General features: G+C 35.7%; 1 non-coding gene across 1 annotated transcript; it reads right to left on the bottom strand.

Annotated features, from left to right (window-relative positions):
* Positions 1 to 1237: 1237 nt before the first annotated feature.
* Positions 1238 to 1348, bottom strand: LOC128032797 (small nucleolar RNA R71). Its single transcript, XR_008189127.1, has one exon. It is a non-coding gene; the product is annotated as a small nucleolar RNA R71 (small nucleolar RNA).
* Between the last annotated feature and the right edge of the window lie 15584 nt (positions 1349 to 16932).

Here is a 16932-nt window from a genome sequence, read left to right as displayed (position 1 = left end):
GCTCTGTTATCTATATAGTTTTTACATTTGTGTGATTAAATTGTTTCAAACCTGACATGTCCCTGTTACCTCACTCGAATGCTAAGAAACCCTTAGTAAATCAGGATCAGTAAAATGCGTATTTACTAAGTAAAGGATTCCAAAAGGACCTAATGTGGTTTCCAAACTCATGAAAGATCAAGTTGCCATGGAATGTTTTTCCGAATGTTATTAAGCATGTTGATAATAAATTAAGTTTAATTAAAGTAAATGTCCTAGTTTATTTATGTTATAGTTGTTGTAAATTGAGTTTAATTTTACTAAAATCTATTTCATTCATATAGTTTGCATACTTAGGATAATTTGCATTAGGGATCATTGCATTTAGTTTAATATATTTTAATCACCACTTCTCAACTATATTGTGTTTTTATTTACCAAATTGTTAATATAATTTTACAAATTAAGTGACTTAGCACAAACACAATCCCTGTGGAGACGATAACTCGATACTTACTTATTACTTGATAATGACTGTGTACACTTGCACAAACCTATACGTTACAAGCTTTTGGCACTGTTGCCGGGGATTGTCAACTATTGCCATAGTTATTTTATTCGTGAAATTATTTACTATCAATTTGATCTATTTCTAACATTACTAACTTATTATTTTTAATTTTTCTGATTTTCTTTTCAGGCGTTTATGAGCATAGATCAAATTATCGATTTACTCCCTGTAGACCCTGAAATTGAGTGAACTTTTAGACAAAGAAAACGTGAACGAACAACTCAAAGACAAGTCGAGATGGACCTTGGAAATTAGAATCAAGACCAAGGTAATGAACCCAATCATGTACGGAATCCTAACCTCATTGTCGATGATAGGGATTGATGCATTAGACAATATGCTGTGCCACTTTTCAGTGAGTTAAACCCAGGAATTAGAAGGTAAGATATTGAGGCAACCCAGTTTGAATTGAAACCAGTGATGTTTCAAATGCTACAAACGGTGGGCCAATTTAGTGGTATGCCCACGAAAGATCCACATATCCACCTTCGATTAGTTATGGAGGTGAGTGATTTATTCAAGATAGCCGGTGTGACTGAAGACGTATTGAGGTTGAAGTTGTTTCCGTACTCGTTGCAAGATCAAGCACGAGCATAGCTCAATTCATTGCCACCAAGTTCCATATCTACATGACAAGAATTAGCAGAGAGATTTTTGGTTAAGTATTTCCCACCTACCAAAAATGCTAAGTTAAGGAACGAAAGTATTTCCCACTTTCCAACAATTGGATGACGAGTCTTTGTATGAGGCTTGGGAGCGATTCAAGGAGTTACTCCGTAAGTGTCCTCATCATGGGATTCCTCACTGCATCCAGTTGGAGACATTCTATAATGGTCTCAACACACATACAAGATTGATGGTAGATGCTTCCTCGAATGGTGCAATTTTGTCTAACTCTTATAATGAGGCTTATGAGATCATCGAGAGGATCGCGAGTAGAAACTATCAATGGCCAACAAATAAAACAACTTTAGGAAGACGTGTAGCTGGCGTTCATAAAGTTGACACCCTCACTTTGTTTTCAGCTCAAGTATCGTCTATTTCCTCTATGATAAAATAGTTAACCGCTAATAGTACTAATAATTCTGCAGCTCAGCCACCAAGACCGTTTGAAGTAGTTTCCTGTGTGTATTGTAGGGAAGGTCATTCTTTTGAGAATTGTCCATCACATCCCGAGTCAATGTACTATGTGGGGAGCCAATATCAAAATAGCAGTGGACAAGGCCCCAGTCCAACTTCTACAATCCTTCATGGCATAATCATCCTAACTTTTCTTGGAGCAACCAATTAAGTGGACCGAACAAGAACTTATTATAGCAAAGACCCAACAAATCTCAAGGGTTTAATCAGCAAGCTACAAAACCACCTCAAGCTGAGGCATCGAACTGTTTGGAGAACTTGTTGAAAGCGTACATGGCAAAGAATGATACTTTGATCCAAAGCCAAGCAGCAACACTGAAAAAGTTGGAAAACCAAATGGGGCAGTTAGCTACGGAGCTACGTGATAGACCGCAACGAACCTTGCCGAGCGATGCTGAGAATCCAAAAAATTTAGGTAAAGAACATATCAAGGCAGTGGCATTGTGAAGTGGTAAAATTCTAGAACCCCGATTGATTGCTGTCGAAGATAAGCCCGTTGAGAAGAATCAACCAGCTGTTGAAGTTCCTACACCAAAGGAATCAAAATCTGCAAAGTCTGACAAGGTAAACCCTAACTTAGTGAATTTAGATATTTTAACATCTTCTTTGGATGCAAATTTACCTACTTAGAAAAGTTGTTCGATTCAACCAAAAGTTCCATCATCTCTATATCTGCAAAGATTATAGCAAAACAAGCAGAAACAAGAGATGCAATTCAAGAACTTTTTGGATGTTCTGAAGCAGTTACACATCAATATTCCGTTGGTGGAGGCTTTAGAACAAATTTCAAATTATGTGAAGTTTATGAAGGATATACTGTCCAAGAAGAAAAGAGTTATGTGAGTATGAGACAGTTACCTTGACAAAGGAGTGCAGTGCGTTCCTACAGAACAAACTATCGCCGAAATTGAAAGACCTAGGAAGCTTTACTATACCCTGTAACATTGGTGAATCTTACTGTGATGCTTCAGCTAGCATACCGATTTTATCATATCTCGAAGGAAAGATCGATGAATTTTTGGTAAGAGTCAATAAATTTATTTTTCCTGCTGATTTCATTGTCTTAGATTTTGAAGCAGACAAGGAAGTGTTGATCATCCTTGGGAGACCTTTTTTAGCCACGGGAAGAACGTTTATTGATGTGCAGAAAGGAAAACTCACCATGCGAGTTCAAAACGATCAGGTAACCTTTAAGATTCTTAAAGCAATGAAATTTCCCGATCTGGCAGAGGAGTGTTCAGTTATAGAAGAGATGGAAACCTTGGTTTCTATGGAAAGCAATTTTGAAGAAGATTCATTGGAGAAAGCCTTAGATCTTGACCCTTTAGAGGATGAAGAAGGTGAAGAAAACATGGCTTTCATGGAAGCCAATCCGATAAATTTTATTCAATCCACACGGTTTGAACCATTGGAGTTGGAAGTCATAGAATTTGTGCAACCCAAGTTGTCAATTGAAGAACCACCTAAACTCGAACTAAAGCTACTTCCTTCCTATTTGGAATACTTTTATTTAGGTGATTGTTCTACTTTGCCTGTGATTATTTCAACGGAACTGATGAAAGATCAAGAGGAGCAACTAATTGCTGTTCTAAAGAATTTTAAGAAAGTAATTGGTTGGACCATAGCTGATATTCGAGGTATAAGCCCTTCTTTTTGCATGCATAAAATCATTTTAGAAGAAGGTGAAAGAGCTCGAATTGATGGGAAAAGAAGGCTCAATCCTATTATGTGAGAAAGGAAGTGATCAAATGGTTAGATGCAGGAATCATCTATCCTATTTTGAATTGTTCATGGGTAAGTCTAGTGTAGTGTGTGCTGAAGAAAGGTGGAATCACGATTGTTGAAAATGAGCGTAACAAGTTAATTCCAACAAGAACTGTTACGGGTTGGAAAATTTGTATTGATTACAGAAAGTTGAACAAAGCTACTCGAAAGGACCATTTTCCATAGCCTTTTATGGATTAGATGTTAGATCGACTGGTAGGTAATGAATTCTATTATTTTTTAGATGGCTGCTTGGGATATAACCAAATAGTTGTAGCCCCTGAGGACCAACATAAAACAACCTTTACTTATCCATAAGGTACGTTTGCTTTTAAACTATGCATGAAGGCAATATTTACTGATATGGATGAAAATTTTGTTGAGGTTTTCATGGATGATTTTTCTGTTTTTGTAACACTTATGATATCTGTTTAAGTAATTTGGCTAAGGTATTGAAGAGATCCGAAGAGAAGAACCTTGTCCTTAATTGGGAAAAATGTCATTTTACGGTCAAGGAAGGGATTGTCTTAGGCCATAAAATCTTAAAGAAAGGAATTAAAGTCGATAAAGCAAAGGTGGATGTAATTGAAAGATTACCGACCGTAGTAAATATGAAAGGAGTCAGAAGTTTCTTAGGTCATACCAGTTTTTATCGAAGATTTCTCAAAAATTTCTAAACCGTTGTGTTTGTTGATAGAGAAAGATACAGTGTTTGATTTCAATAAAGCATGTTTGGAAGCTTTTGAAGAGCTAAAGAAGCGGTTAATCTCTGCCCCAATAATCATTACACCTGATTGGAACTCACCTTTTGAGTTGATGTGCGATGCAAGTGACTATGCCGTTGGAGCTGTGATTGGTCAATGAAGAAATAAAGTTTTTCACCCTATTTACTATGCAAGTAGAACTTTACCAGGAGCCCAATGCAATTATATGGTAACTGAAAAGGAACTCTTCGCTATAGTTTTTACTTTTGACAAATTCCGCTCATATCTTATAGTACCCAAAGTTACAGTATTTACTGACCATGCGGCCATTAAATACTTCCTCACGAAGAAAGATGCAAAACCAAGGCTAATTCGTTGAATATTTTTACTCTAAGAATTTGACCTTGTGATCCAAGACAGAAAAGGTGTCGAAAATCAAATAGCTGATCATCTGTCGAGGTTGGAGCAAGATGAGGTAACTCAGTCATGTTTGCCTATCAATGAGATTTTCCTAGATGAACACGTATTTGAGGTAAATCGAATTCATGAAATATCCTGGTTTGCTGATTTGGCCAATTATCTTGCATGTGGAATAATTCCTCGAGAAATGACACACCAACAAAGAAAAAATGTCCTTCATGATAGTCAGTATTATCTTTGGGAGGATCCGTTTTTGTTTAAACAATGTGTAGATAATATAATCCGAAAGTGTGGAGCTGACAGCGAGATTACTGAGATCTTGTATCATTGCCATTCATCTCCAAGTGGGGGACACTTTGGTGGTTCATGTACTGTAGCAAAGATTTTGGAAGCAAGTTTGTTTTGGCGTACACTATTTAAAGATACTTATGCTTATGCGAAGAACTGTGATAAATGCCAAAGGACTGGAGATGTATCAAGGAGGAATGAGATGCCCTTGACAAACATTTTGGAGATTGAATTGTTCAACGTATAGGGCATTGACTTCTTAGGCCCGTTTCCTTCTTCGTATGGGAATAAATACATCTTAGTTGCTGTGGACTATGTATCTAAGTGGGTTAAAGCTGAAGCATACCCTACAAATGATGCTAAGGTAGTCATGCGATTCCTACATAATCATGTGTTTACAAGATTTGGGACACCAAGAGCTATTATTAGTGATAAAGGTTCTCACTTTATGAACAAATGGCTTACGTGGTTGCTTGACAAATATGATGTGAAGCACAAGATTGCTACTTCCTATCACCCCCAGTCTAATGGGCAAGTTGAAAGAGTGAATCACGAAATCAAAAGTATCCTTGAAATGGTAGTATGCCCTAGCAGAAAAGATTGGTCTCGAAGGCTCGATGATGTATTATGGGCCTATTGAACAACATTGAAGACTTTGTTCAGGATGACTCCTTATCGGTTAGTCTTTGCAAAGGCATGTCATTTTCCATTAGAGTTAGAGAATAAAGCTGACTGGGCTTTAAAGCAGTTGAACTTTGATTTTAAGCAAGAGAGAAGGATGTTACAACTTGATGAGTTGGAAGAGCTGAGGTTGTTTTCCTATGAGAATGTCAAAATGTGTAAAGAAAGATCAAAGAGATGGCATGATAGTCATATACAACTCGCGAGTTTAAAGAAGGTTAGAAGGTTTTGTTGTTTAATTCAAGGTTGAAGTTATTTCTTAGGAAGTTTAAATCCCGATGGAAAGGACCTTATACCATCTACCGAGTTTATCCTTATGGAGCTATTGAGTTATACAACAATTACAAAGGTACGTTTAAAGTTAATGGTCAATGTCTCAAGCACTACTAGGATGGTGAAGTTGAGCTAGTTGAATCCTCGCTCAAGTTAACAGACCTTTAATTTTTCATGAACTCATTTTGTAAATAAATAAATAATTAGAACTTATTTTCTTAACTTATTACATTTAATCAATCCTGTCTAAGGAGATTGGAACTTAAGCGGGACTGCTGTGACCCCTCCAAGCTTTCCTAGGAATTAATTTAATGTAATTTGTTAAGAAGACATTTTCTAATTAAGGATTAAATTTTTTTTCATTTATTCTGTTTAAATTTTAAATTTTTATGTTAATAAAGGGGGTCAAATTTCGCCCAAGTACTAATCAGTTTTTTCTATTAAGATACAATCTGAGTGTGAGGCCCAAGATAGCAAAAAAATGAGGAAAAAATCCATGCCTTGCCATCACACCCATTGCTTGCCGCCTAAGTAACCCTAATGTAGCTAATTTTTTGTTAATTTTCATATCCCTCAAAGCAATTTGCTTACACCCTAAAAATCCCTAAATCTCTTTTTTTGTGCCGTCAACCTCAAATCCCGAAAAAACCCTAGTTCTCTTCCCTTTTGCCAAAATTCCCTATTACCGTCGTAACATTTTTGCCATAGCAAGTTTACCCACTTTGCTGATTTCTCTTTTCTCTTTTGTGCAGAAACTTTTCCAAATTTTCGAGAAAAGATACCATGTCTCGCAAAAGAACCAGATCTTCAAGGACTACTCCTGAAAACTCGATTTTGATTGATGAAGAAGTGAAAGAGAGATTTGATTCAATCTTCAAACATCAACCTATGATGCCGGAAAAAGGTTTTGACTTGAAGAGTAATGATTTGATGGTTGTTCTTATACTGATTAGAAAGAAAAGCAATGCTCTCAAGTGGGAACGATTTTGTGATGCTTGTTCATTTCTCGATGATGAACTAGTTTAAGAATTCTATGCTAGTTTGACTACACAAGATGATACTGAAGCTATCGTTCGAATGAAAAAGGTACCTCTTACTTCTAAGTCCATCAATGATTTGTTTAATTTACCTGATGTTGAAGAAGATGAGTACTACCCTATGATGAACAATATCAATTGGGATTTTCTTCAACAAGTACTTGATATTGTGACAAATTTGGGATCCCAATGGATTATAAGAAAGTATGGAAGCCATTCTTTCCGAAGAGAAGACTTAAAACCTGTAGCAATGTAACACTCCTTACCCGAGACCGTTGCTGGAGTCGAGCACGAGGCGTTACCTGACTTAACTTACTAATTCGGAGCATAAAAAATTTCTTTTAAAATTAATTCATTCATGTCCAATCAATATGTCCTTAAAAAACCCTCAAGACCCTAAAACATGCAACGAAAATGGTTCGGATCCAAACCGGGAACATTAAAAATTTTTCGAATACTTAAACAAATCAAAATAATTTATTTCACTACTCACAGTAAAACTGTCCACTTTCGTAACAGTCACTAATTTAATTATAACTCGAGTTACAAAACTCAAAATTTAGATCTATAAATTTTCATTAAAAGTCGAATCATATATATTCTTATCATAAAATTTCCAGAATTTTTTTATTAGCCAAATAGTACAGTTTATTCGTTAAAATCTCCCCTATTTCACTGTCTGATGATTCTGACCTCTATTCACTAAGAATCAATTCTCTCATTGTACGAGCTTTATATGGTGCTTCTACTTGGTTCTATTGAAAATAGACTCACTAAGAAATCTATACATATAAATTATGACTCATAATTATTTCTATAAAATTTTTAATGATTTTCTGAATTCAGAATAGGGGACTTCAAAAACCATTCTGACCCTATCTCACTAAAATTCAAATATTACAAAATATAAATTTCTTTTCCTACATTGTTTCTTTCATGTGAAAATAGACTCGATAAGCTTTAATTTTATATCTTATTCACCTTCTAATTCCATTTCTACTATCGTTGGTGATTTTTCAAAATCACGTCAATGCTACTGTCCAAAAACTATTCCATTGCAAATTTTTACTCTTTTATAATTTCTTTGTATTAACTATCATTTAGGCATGCATAACACCAAAACATGTTCTTAAATAGCCATTTCAATAGCTAATCATTATCGAATATTTACATTCTATTCATTAGCCATATCATAAGGACACACACACAAAATGACTAAGTCCTTATACATGCCATAACTTAAAACGTTTCAAACCACAAAATACCGAGATGGTTTGTTTATAGTGTGAAACGATCTCTGACACCCTTATGATTCCCGAATTGGCTGGGCGATACTATAAAAAATAAGGAAAATAAAGGGAGTAAGCATAAAGCTTAGTAAGTTTACAAGCAAATAAATAACAACATTTATCATAAGTAATTATACTCATAAATCATCATCAAGTATCATGGTCTTTGCTTCTTCTTTACTTACTCTCTTACTTGTTTGCTTGCTTACTTAAATAACTCATGATTATAACTTCTTCTCCCTTGCTGAAATTACTTTCTCAATTAATAACTGAAATATTCTTAACCCTTATAACTCACCTGAATCTATTTATTATGCTTTTACCTGAACTTTCACGTAGCATAGTCTATTTACTAGCCTATTGAACCACTTGGAACACTAAGAGTACTCAGGTCTCCTATCTGATAATAACATGCCAAAGCCATGCCCTAGACATCTTTCATGGGATGTTTCCTGTACTACCAATGCAATATCCTAGATATGGTCTTACATGGGAGTTCTCATATCGGTGCCCATGCCATGTCCCAGACATGGTCTTACGAGGGGCCTCTCATCTCAGTGCCAATACCATGTCCCAGACATGGTCTTACGTGGGACATCTCATAACCTCAATAATGCTAATGCCATGTCCCAGACATGGTCTTTCATGGGATCTCATCCCCTAATGTCATGACATTTGTATCCGATACATTCCTATTGTTTCAATGGGACTTTTTAACACTGATTCTCTATCATCTCATACTTGAGTCAACATTAATAATTTCATGAAATAAGTACATAATTGCTGGAAAATAACAACATTAATAATAATTATTGAAATATTGCATTTATTTACCGTAAATTTACCTCGGTCTAACTTTGGATTTTGTTCCTCTTGATCTATAATAGGAAATTTAGCTTATTTAATACTCACATTCATCAAAACAGTCAGTGACATGAACTTTGGCAAAATTATGATTTTGCCCTTAAACTTAGTATATTTACACTTTTGTCCCAAAGCTTAGAAATTAAACTTCATCCCTTATTCTTATGTTTTATGACATGCTGAACATCTTTCCATTCTATGGCAACATCAAATTCCCACTCTAACATTTACTTATGAACATTAGGTATTTTTACCGATAATGTCGTTTTACTCATTTTCACTTAAAATCGCCCAGCAAAAGTTGTTTAACATAATTTCAAGCTTCATATTCTACCATAAAACATTAAAATAAACACATTTCAGCTATGTGTATTTTTCCAAATATGATCCCTAACATAAATTAATGGTATAATAAGCTAAACCGAGGTACGAGGACTCTAAAAACGTAAAAAGAACATTAAAAACGGGGCTTGGATGCACTTACTATGAGCTTGAGAAAGTGAAGAAACCCTAGCTATGGTGTCCCTTGAAGTTTTGGCCCTTATGGAAGAAGATGAGCACATTTTTCCATCTTTTTCCCTTTCAATTCTTTTTATTACCAAATGACTAAAATGCCCTTCATTAAAACTTCTGTTATTTTTATCTATGCATGCCCATTTTTGTCCATGAAAATCTGGTCTAATTACCATTTATGGACCTCTACCTCAATTATGCACTTCAATTAAATCCTTTATCATCTAAAGCTCATATTTACCCATTTTTGCAATTAAACCCTAATATGCAATTCAGACATGCAATCGCTGAAATTTCTTATCGGTATTCTAACACATGCATCCAATAATCTGTAAATCATAAAAATTAATCACAATAAACTTTTCTATCTCAGATTCATGGTTTCGCAACCACTATTATGTTTAGGCTTTATTTCGGGATGTTACAAGCAACGGTATGATTTTATTTTGTTCGCTATAGTTTTATGCCTACCTCACATTGTTCCACCATCTCGATGGAATGAATGCTTTTGTTATATGCAATTTTGACAGAAAAGTCCATTAATGTTGGGAAAATTATCCTCAAGGAGAATCACGATTGCGCTAAAAAGAAGGCAGGAAGTGCTTATTTCCCATCATTAATCACTTCACTTTGCTTAAAAGCCCGTGTTAAAACACAAGCAAATCTCAAAGGGTGATATGTTCAAGGATGCATTACAAAGTATGATCTTGAAAGATTAGTAGAGAAGGTGCATGAACTGAATCAAGGTGAGCAAGAAGAGCCAACTCAGTCGGATACAGAGGAGTCAACAGATGAAACTGAAGCTGAAGCTAATTTAGTCACAGACACTGAAGAGAGAGAATCTTATAAGGAACCGAACATTCTTGAATCAAGGGATGAGCAAGAAGAAGAACTAGTCAAGCTAAGTGTTGAACCTAGATACACAACTCCCATGCTGACTTCTGTAAGTACTTCAAGGAAATCAGAGTTGTCAATTTTGATGGATATGTGCAAGTTCATGCACAATCAACAACAAACTTACTGGAAATATGCAAAAATTAGAGATGAATCAATTCGAAATACTTTTAAGAATATCTCTAATACTTTTGTTCCTGAGTTCCCAGATGCTATCTTTGAGACATGGACAGAAGATACTGATGATGCAAGCGGAGATGGAGCTAAAAAAGACAAGGGGAATAAGTCAGAAAAATAAAAGGGGGGATTCTTGACCTATTATTTATTTAATTATTTTTAGGTCTTTAGAAATTTATTTCTTTCGTAATTAGGATTTAATTTCTGCAGAATAAAACATAGCAAGTATGAACAAACTGAACACTTCTTTAGAAAGAATAAGACTAAGTGATGTGGTAATAGGAATGAACATGTCTAGGATTGGGTTATTAGGGAAGACTTGGTATTTAAGAAGTTGTAATGACAAACCTCTCTTTCTTTACAATCCTACCTGGTGTTCAGTTTTCATTCATTATTTTATTCTTGCAATGAGAACATTGCTTCTTTTTAAAGGGGGTAAGGCAAATAAATTGCTCAAACTTTTAAATTTTTTCAAGTATGCTTCAATTAGTTCTTTCATAAGTTTTTTTTAATAAAAGAATGTTTAGAGATACTTTTATTACTGAGATATTTTGCATGCAAGTATGAATGATGATTTTATCTAAGTGAAAGTATGTTATCATGAAGAATGGAATGCTTGTATGATTTTAGCCTTTGTAATGTTTGCCATGAAAACTTAGTTTCTTTTGAGATTAGTCATGCATGAAGGTTAATATCTGTAGAATTATCTTAACAAATTTCTTGAGGCGAAATCCTAGGGGACATAAAAATCTGAAATGATATAGGCACTATTTCTTTGGACCGTTTGAGCCTTTTCAAGCCAACCCTATGATATTAGACCCCTAAAATTGTAATTTTGAGCTTAAAGGCCTGTTTTTAAAAATTATAAGCCAGTTACCATCTTTTTAAAAAATATACTAATTTTGTGCACCTATCTTAACTAAAGTTGTCTTGGGAATCAACATTTGAGAAAATTTTCATAAAGATGTATGTGCTCATGCTTAAAAAAAAGCGAAGAAAAGTTCGGTTAGTCTCCAAAAAAAGGAAAAATGTATGAGCTTGAGTTCAAAATAAGTTTGGGGGTGTTCCAAAGGTTCACTTAAAGAAAAATGTTGTATTACGAGAAAACCAAGACAAAGTTATAGGTTAAGATTTTTAAAACCGAAATGTCTCATCTCTTAAAATCCCTACCTTTAACTGAACCCCATTACAACCTTATAAAAGAACTATTGATTTGATGATTATGTCGCTAACATTAGTGGAGAGGAAGTCCTAAGTTCAACATATGAAGGTCTTAAATAAGCCTTGTGATTGTTTGCTTGATTGATAGGAAATTATGTTGAATGAAGAATGTTATGTATGGTTGTGACATACATGCAAACTATGATTCATGTTGGCATATTTTGAAGCTTAGTATAATCTCAAGGAATGTTTGCATATGAATTACTTGTTAATAAAGAAGATCGATAAGCATGAAGTTATTATTGCATGATTATGGGACAAAGATTAATGTTGCCTACACAATTAGCAATTTTGCCTTAGCAAGACCTTTTGCTATGCATAAACATTACTCGGGAGGAGCAATGATTTAAGTTTAGGGGTGTGTAAATGGAAAAATATATATGATTTTTCCTATGTAATTTATCACCTTTTTACTTAAATCCGTTGTTAAAACTAAATTAATGAAATATGTGAAGATATGAAATTAGGACATAGAAATTATTAAAATGTGATTTTACGCTTTATTATATAGTTTTCATGCAATAAATGGCTTATTTTATATTAATTTTAATATATTATATATTTTAAGACATAAAGTGGGCCATGCATGATTAAATTAAATAATAAAATATAAAATTATGTCTAATAATTCATTTTAAAAATATTTCATTAATAATTTGGGTTTTAATTAATTAATTAAATTGGATAAATTTATTTTTTGGTCCTCTAACTTGTTGATTTATTCTAGATAGGTCTGATAGCTTTATTGGATTACAAAACCGTCCAGATTGGAGACCAAGTCAACCCAAAATTTAGCTGCACATGGCTGTTCATAAACCGCTCTTTGGTTTAATTGCACAAGGTCCTTAAAGAGGTGAAGAAATTAGAGATTTACCGGAAGATTTGCACTTGACCGAGTCTCAGTCCTGAATTGTTGTCGCACTCAAATTTACCAAAAAATCAAGGAAAAATCAGCTCAACTTGCTTAATTTATGGCCGGCCACCCATGGACGATGCTTCAAAAGATGAAAACTCTTATTTTTAGCAAACTATCCCCCTCTTCTCACCTATAAATAACAACCATTCTCTATATTCTCCAAACTCTGTTAGCCTTTTCCATTCCCATTTCTAGCATTATCTCTTCATAGAGATTTTAGCAAATAAGCCTCTTAAAGACCTTGGTTGGCCACCTTGGAGAACCATCAGCAAATGAGCAAAGCAAAGGAATGAAGGAGCCTAGTTAATCACAGTCTTGGGTGACAGCCACTCTAAATTGGGTTTAATCTTCCTTTTTTTTAAATTTAATATAAACATGTTTGCTATGTGTTCTTTGTTCTTGTTTACAACAATGATAGCTTAATTTTATTTAAGCTAGGATGATTGCTTTGATTAAATAATATTATTTGATTCATATGTAACGCCCCAGAATTTGGGCCTAGAAGTATTGGGCCTTGAGCAAGGGAACGCTTAGGAAGTTTAGCATAAAAGTTTACGTGAGCTAGGAATTGACACAAAAGTATGTTTGTTTTAGTGGTTAAGGGTCCTGAGAGGAGTTGGAAATGTCCTGGGTTCATACTTGAGCTTTAGCAAAAATTTTCATTTTAAGTGGATAAAACCCTAGATGCTTAGATGTAGGCCATTTAAATTATTGTGTTAAAAATGACACAAGGAAGCATGTGGTCTAGTGGTAAGTGGCGTGTTACTACTTCTAAGGGGCTTGAGTTCAAGTCTCATTATGCACAAAGGAGTATTTATTTTGCTTCTTTTACCATGTAAGAAGTAGAAGTTGATTGAAATACTGTTGAGTAGAAAAGAGTTTGAATTGGTCTTTAAAGAGGTTTGTGGAGAAAACTTAGGAGAGAAAAGGGGGATTTGGGTAAGGGTTTGTTTGGCTGTTGTTGTGGAGAAATTATAGGCGGAAATCAAGGCTATGAGAGGGGAAAGGGAGAGTTGTGCCGTATAGGGACTTTAGGCACTCTTGAATTCAGTTTTCGGGGTGTTTTTTCTTTCGGAATTGGGTTGGTTTGTGCAAGGGAACTTGTTTTTAGTCATATTTTTGTTACTTTTTTTTTCTTTTTGGTTTTGGGGAGGCCAAATAGGCTATAGACCCTCTTGGGTATTATTTTTTACCCTTTTTGTTTGTTTTCTACTTGACTGAATATTTTTGTTTAATTCCCTTTTCCAATCGATTTTTCCCCTTATGGTTGATTACTACATTTTCTCTCCCTCTCAACACTTTCAGGTTTTGGCTCTCATTTTCTCAACATTCGATTACATTTTCTCTTCTTTTCCGAATTCGTGCCTTTCCCTTTTTCTCAAAGAGTTTCCCCTTGGAAGATTGCTCTTGTTCTTTGTCTCTCTCAATCGAATCTTAGCAGTTCATCTCCTTTTGTTCTGTTATTGATTATTTTCTCTTCCCTCTCTTGCATTCGGTTTAGTCTTGGTTTAAGGGATTCTCTACTCCTACATTCCGTACTCTCTCCATTTCTGTTTTTGATTCGGCAAGTAATCTCTGTTAATCGGTAAGTCTCTCGATTCCTTTCAGTTCTCTCTTTTACTGTATAAGCCAAAAGGTGCGATCCCTTACTACCGATTCTTCTCTTTTCTCCTATGTGTATGTTCTTTTAGGTTTTAGAACTTCCAATGGGTGAAGAGGGTGCTAGTAGTAAAGAGATAGCAAAGGTACCGGCTGAGTTTAAGCGCGTAGCCTCTACTCCCAAGTTTAAGCGGCGTAAGGTGTCGGTTCTTCGGGATATTTCACCAGGATGTGGAAGGGTGGCTGCACCAATCTCTAGAACTAGTGGGCAACAACAACCGACTGATCTAGTCAAAGGTAAGGTAATCTGTTGGACAAGTATTTCCGGTAGAGGATATTTTTGATAAAGAGTTGGCTTGGGATTGTATGTTTAGGAATCCTAATGTTTGGATGACTAACAATATGATTTAATGGAAAATAGGCTTTGGAGCACGTGGACGATTCGTACGTTTCGAAAACAGGTGTGTATTTGTATGCGGTACTCGATGATCGGTTGAAAAGCCGAAAGTATGTGTTGTTACACTGCTATGACTGTAGATCGACAAAATGTTGAAAAGTTAGAAATATGGCTATGATGCGACACGAGCGTACGATCGTGCGTATGGTGAACTGAGCCCACAAACATGGGCGTTAGTCTGTCGAGGCCACCACGAGCGCTATTGTGGTCTTGGGCTGTTCTGGGCCTTGTTAGGCTGAAATGGGCTGTGTGGGCCCAGTGGGCTTGTGGGCCAAATGGATAATATGCATGTGATATGGTCAGTGTTGTTGGATTGTGACATTTGCATAGCTGAGGCCGTTATGGGCCTCGATGATGGGTCGAAATGGGTCACGTGGGCCTAATGGGCTTGTGGGCCTACACGGGTAAAAACCTCGATAGTAGTCGTTGATAGGTTAGTTTATGAGGCTCGCGATGCCGTATGTGAATCTGGACTAATTGGGCCACACGAGCGTGTGGGCCAATATACACTGTTCTGGCCATGTAGGTTATATGAGTCACTCGAAGCGACGATAGACCTTCAGGAGGTCGTAATAGGTACCGAATTACCCCCGAAGGGTAAAATGACCAGAATACTCTCAATGGGTAAATTACACAAATACCCTCAATGGGTAAATTATCGAAATACCCTCAGTTTACAAAATTACCGAAATACCTCTAATTTGTAAAATTATCGAAATACCCTCGAGTTGTAAAATTATCGAAATACCCCCAGTTTGTAAAATTACCAAAATACCTTCAATTTGTGAAATTACCGAAATCCCCACAATTTGCAAAATTACTGAAATACCCCTAATTTGCAAAATTACCAAAATACCCTCAGTTTACAAAATTATCGAAATAACCCCAGTTTGCAAAATTACCAAAATACCCTCAATTTGTGAAATTACCGAAATACCCCCAGTTTCAAAATTATCGAAATACCCCCAGTTTATGAAATTACCGAAATACCCCTAGTTTGCAAAATGACCATGATAACCCTGTGGGTAAATTGACTATAATACCTCTGTTAGGTGAATTGACTGACATACCCCAAGGGGCAAAATGACTATTTTGCCCTTTGTGGTTAAATGATTGATTTGTTTGTGTTTTAAATGATTGATTTGTCTGTGATTGGTATGATTGATTTGTCTGTGTTTGGTATGACTGATTCTGAGCGTGGCATTTTACATACACAACATATTACATGGGGTTGGGATATTGTTATGGAGGAAGTACTGTATTGGTGGCTCTGCCACAATCACTGTTACTGGTTGCTTGGCCACTTATTCTGATTATTGGTAGCTTTGTTGTGATACTGCTGATGGTAGCTTTGATGTAATGCTACTGATGGCTTTGTGCCGATCATACTACCGTTACTGATGGCTTTGTACCGATCATATTAATGTTACTGATAGCTTTGTGCCGATCATATTACTATTACTGATGGCTTTATGCCGATGATATTATTGTTACTGATGGCTTTGTGTCGACCATATTACCGTTACTGATGGCTTTGTACCAGTCATATCACTACTACTGATGGCTTTGTGCTAATCATATTACTGTACTTATGGCTTGTAGCCATTATTTATAGCTTATAGCTATCCTGTTTACGGCTCTTAGCCATTCTGATTACTAGTAGAATTACTATGATACTGATTAGTGCCGCATCCGGTGCTACATAAGGAGTGTAGGGAAGGGTGGGTCGATTTAATCCCCACAGTAATGTAGGGTTGGACAGGAGATGGAGTATAAGGTTGGTATGGGTATTTATGGATTGCATATACTGATTCTGATATTGAGATGGGCTTAGGCCTAGATATATGTGATATGTGCCATTTGATATGGGCTCAGGCCCAACCAAGGCTGATGGGGGCTAAGGCCTAATTGCCACCATTACTGTTTTGGGCTAAGGCCCACATTGTACTGTTACTGTTAAAGGGCTCAGGCCTAGACTGATTCTGTTTCTGTATACTAGTTGTTTCTTTAATAAAGGGATTACACACTGAGTTTTCGTAAACTCACACCACTTTTAACCTTTCAGGTAATACCCAGCCTTAGACGGTTCGGAGCTATGAGGGACTCGACGAGGGCCACACAACTGTACATGTTTTATTCTATTTT

Source organism: Gossypium raimondii, chromosome 1, assembly GCF_025698545.1.
Source record: "Gossypium raimondii isolate GPD5lz chromosome 1, ASM2569854v1, whole genome shotgun sequence".
Lineage (NCBI taxonomy): Eukaryota > Viridiplantae > Streptophyta > Magnoliopsida > Malvales > Malvaceae > Gossypium > Gossypium raimondii.
The sequence above is the reverse complement of the archived record's forward strand: the minus strand, read 5'-3'. Positions and strand labels throughout refer to the sequence as shown.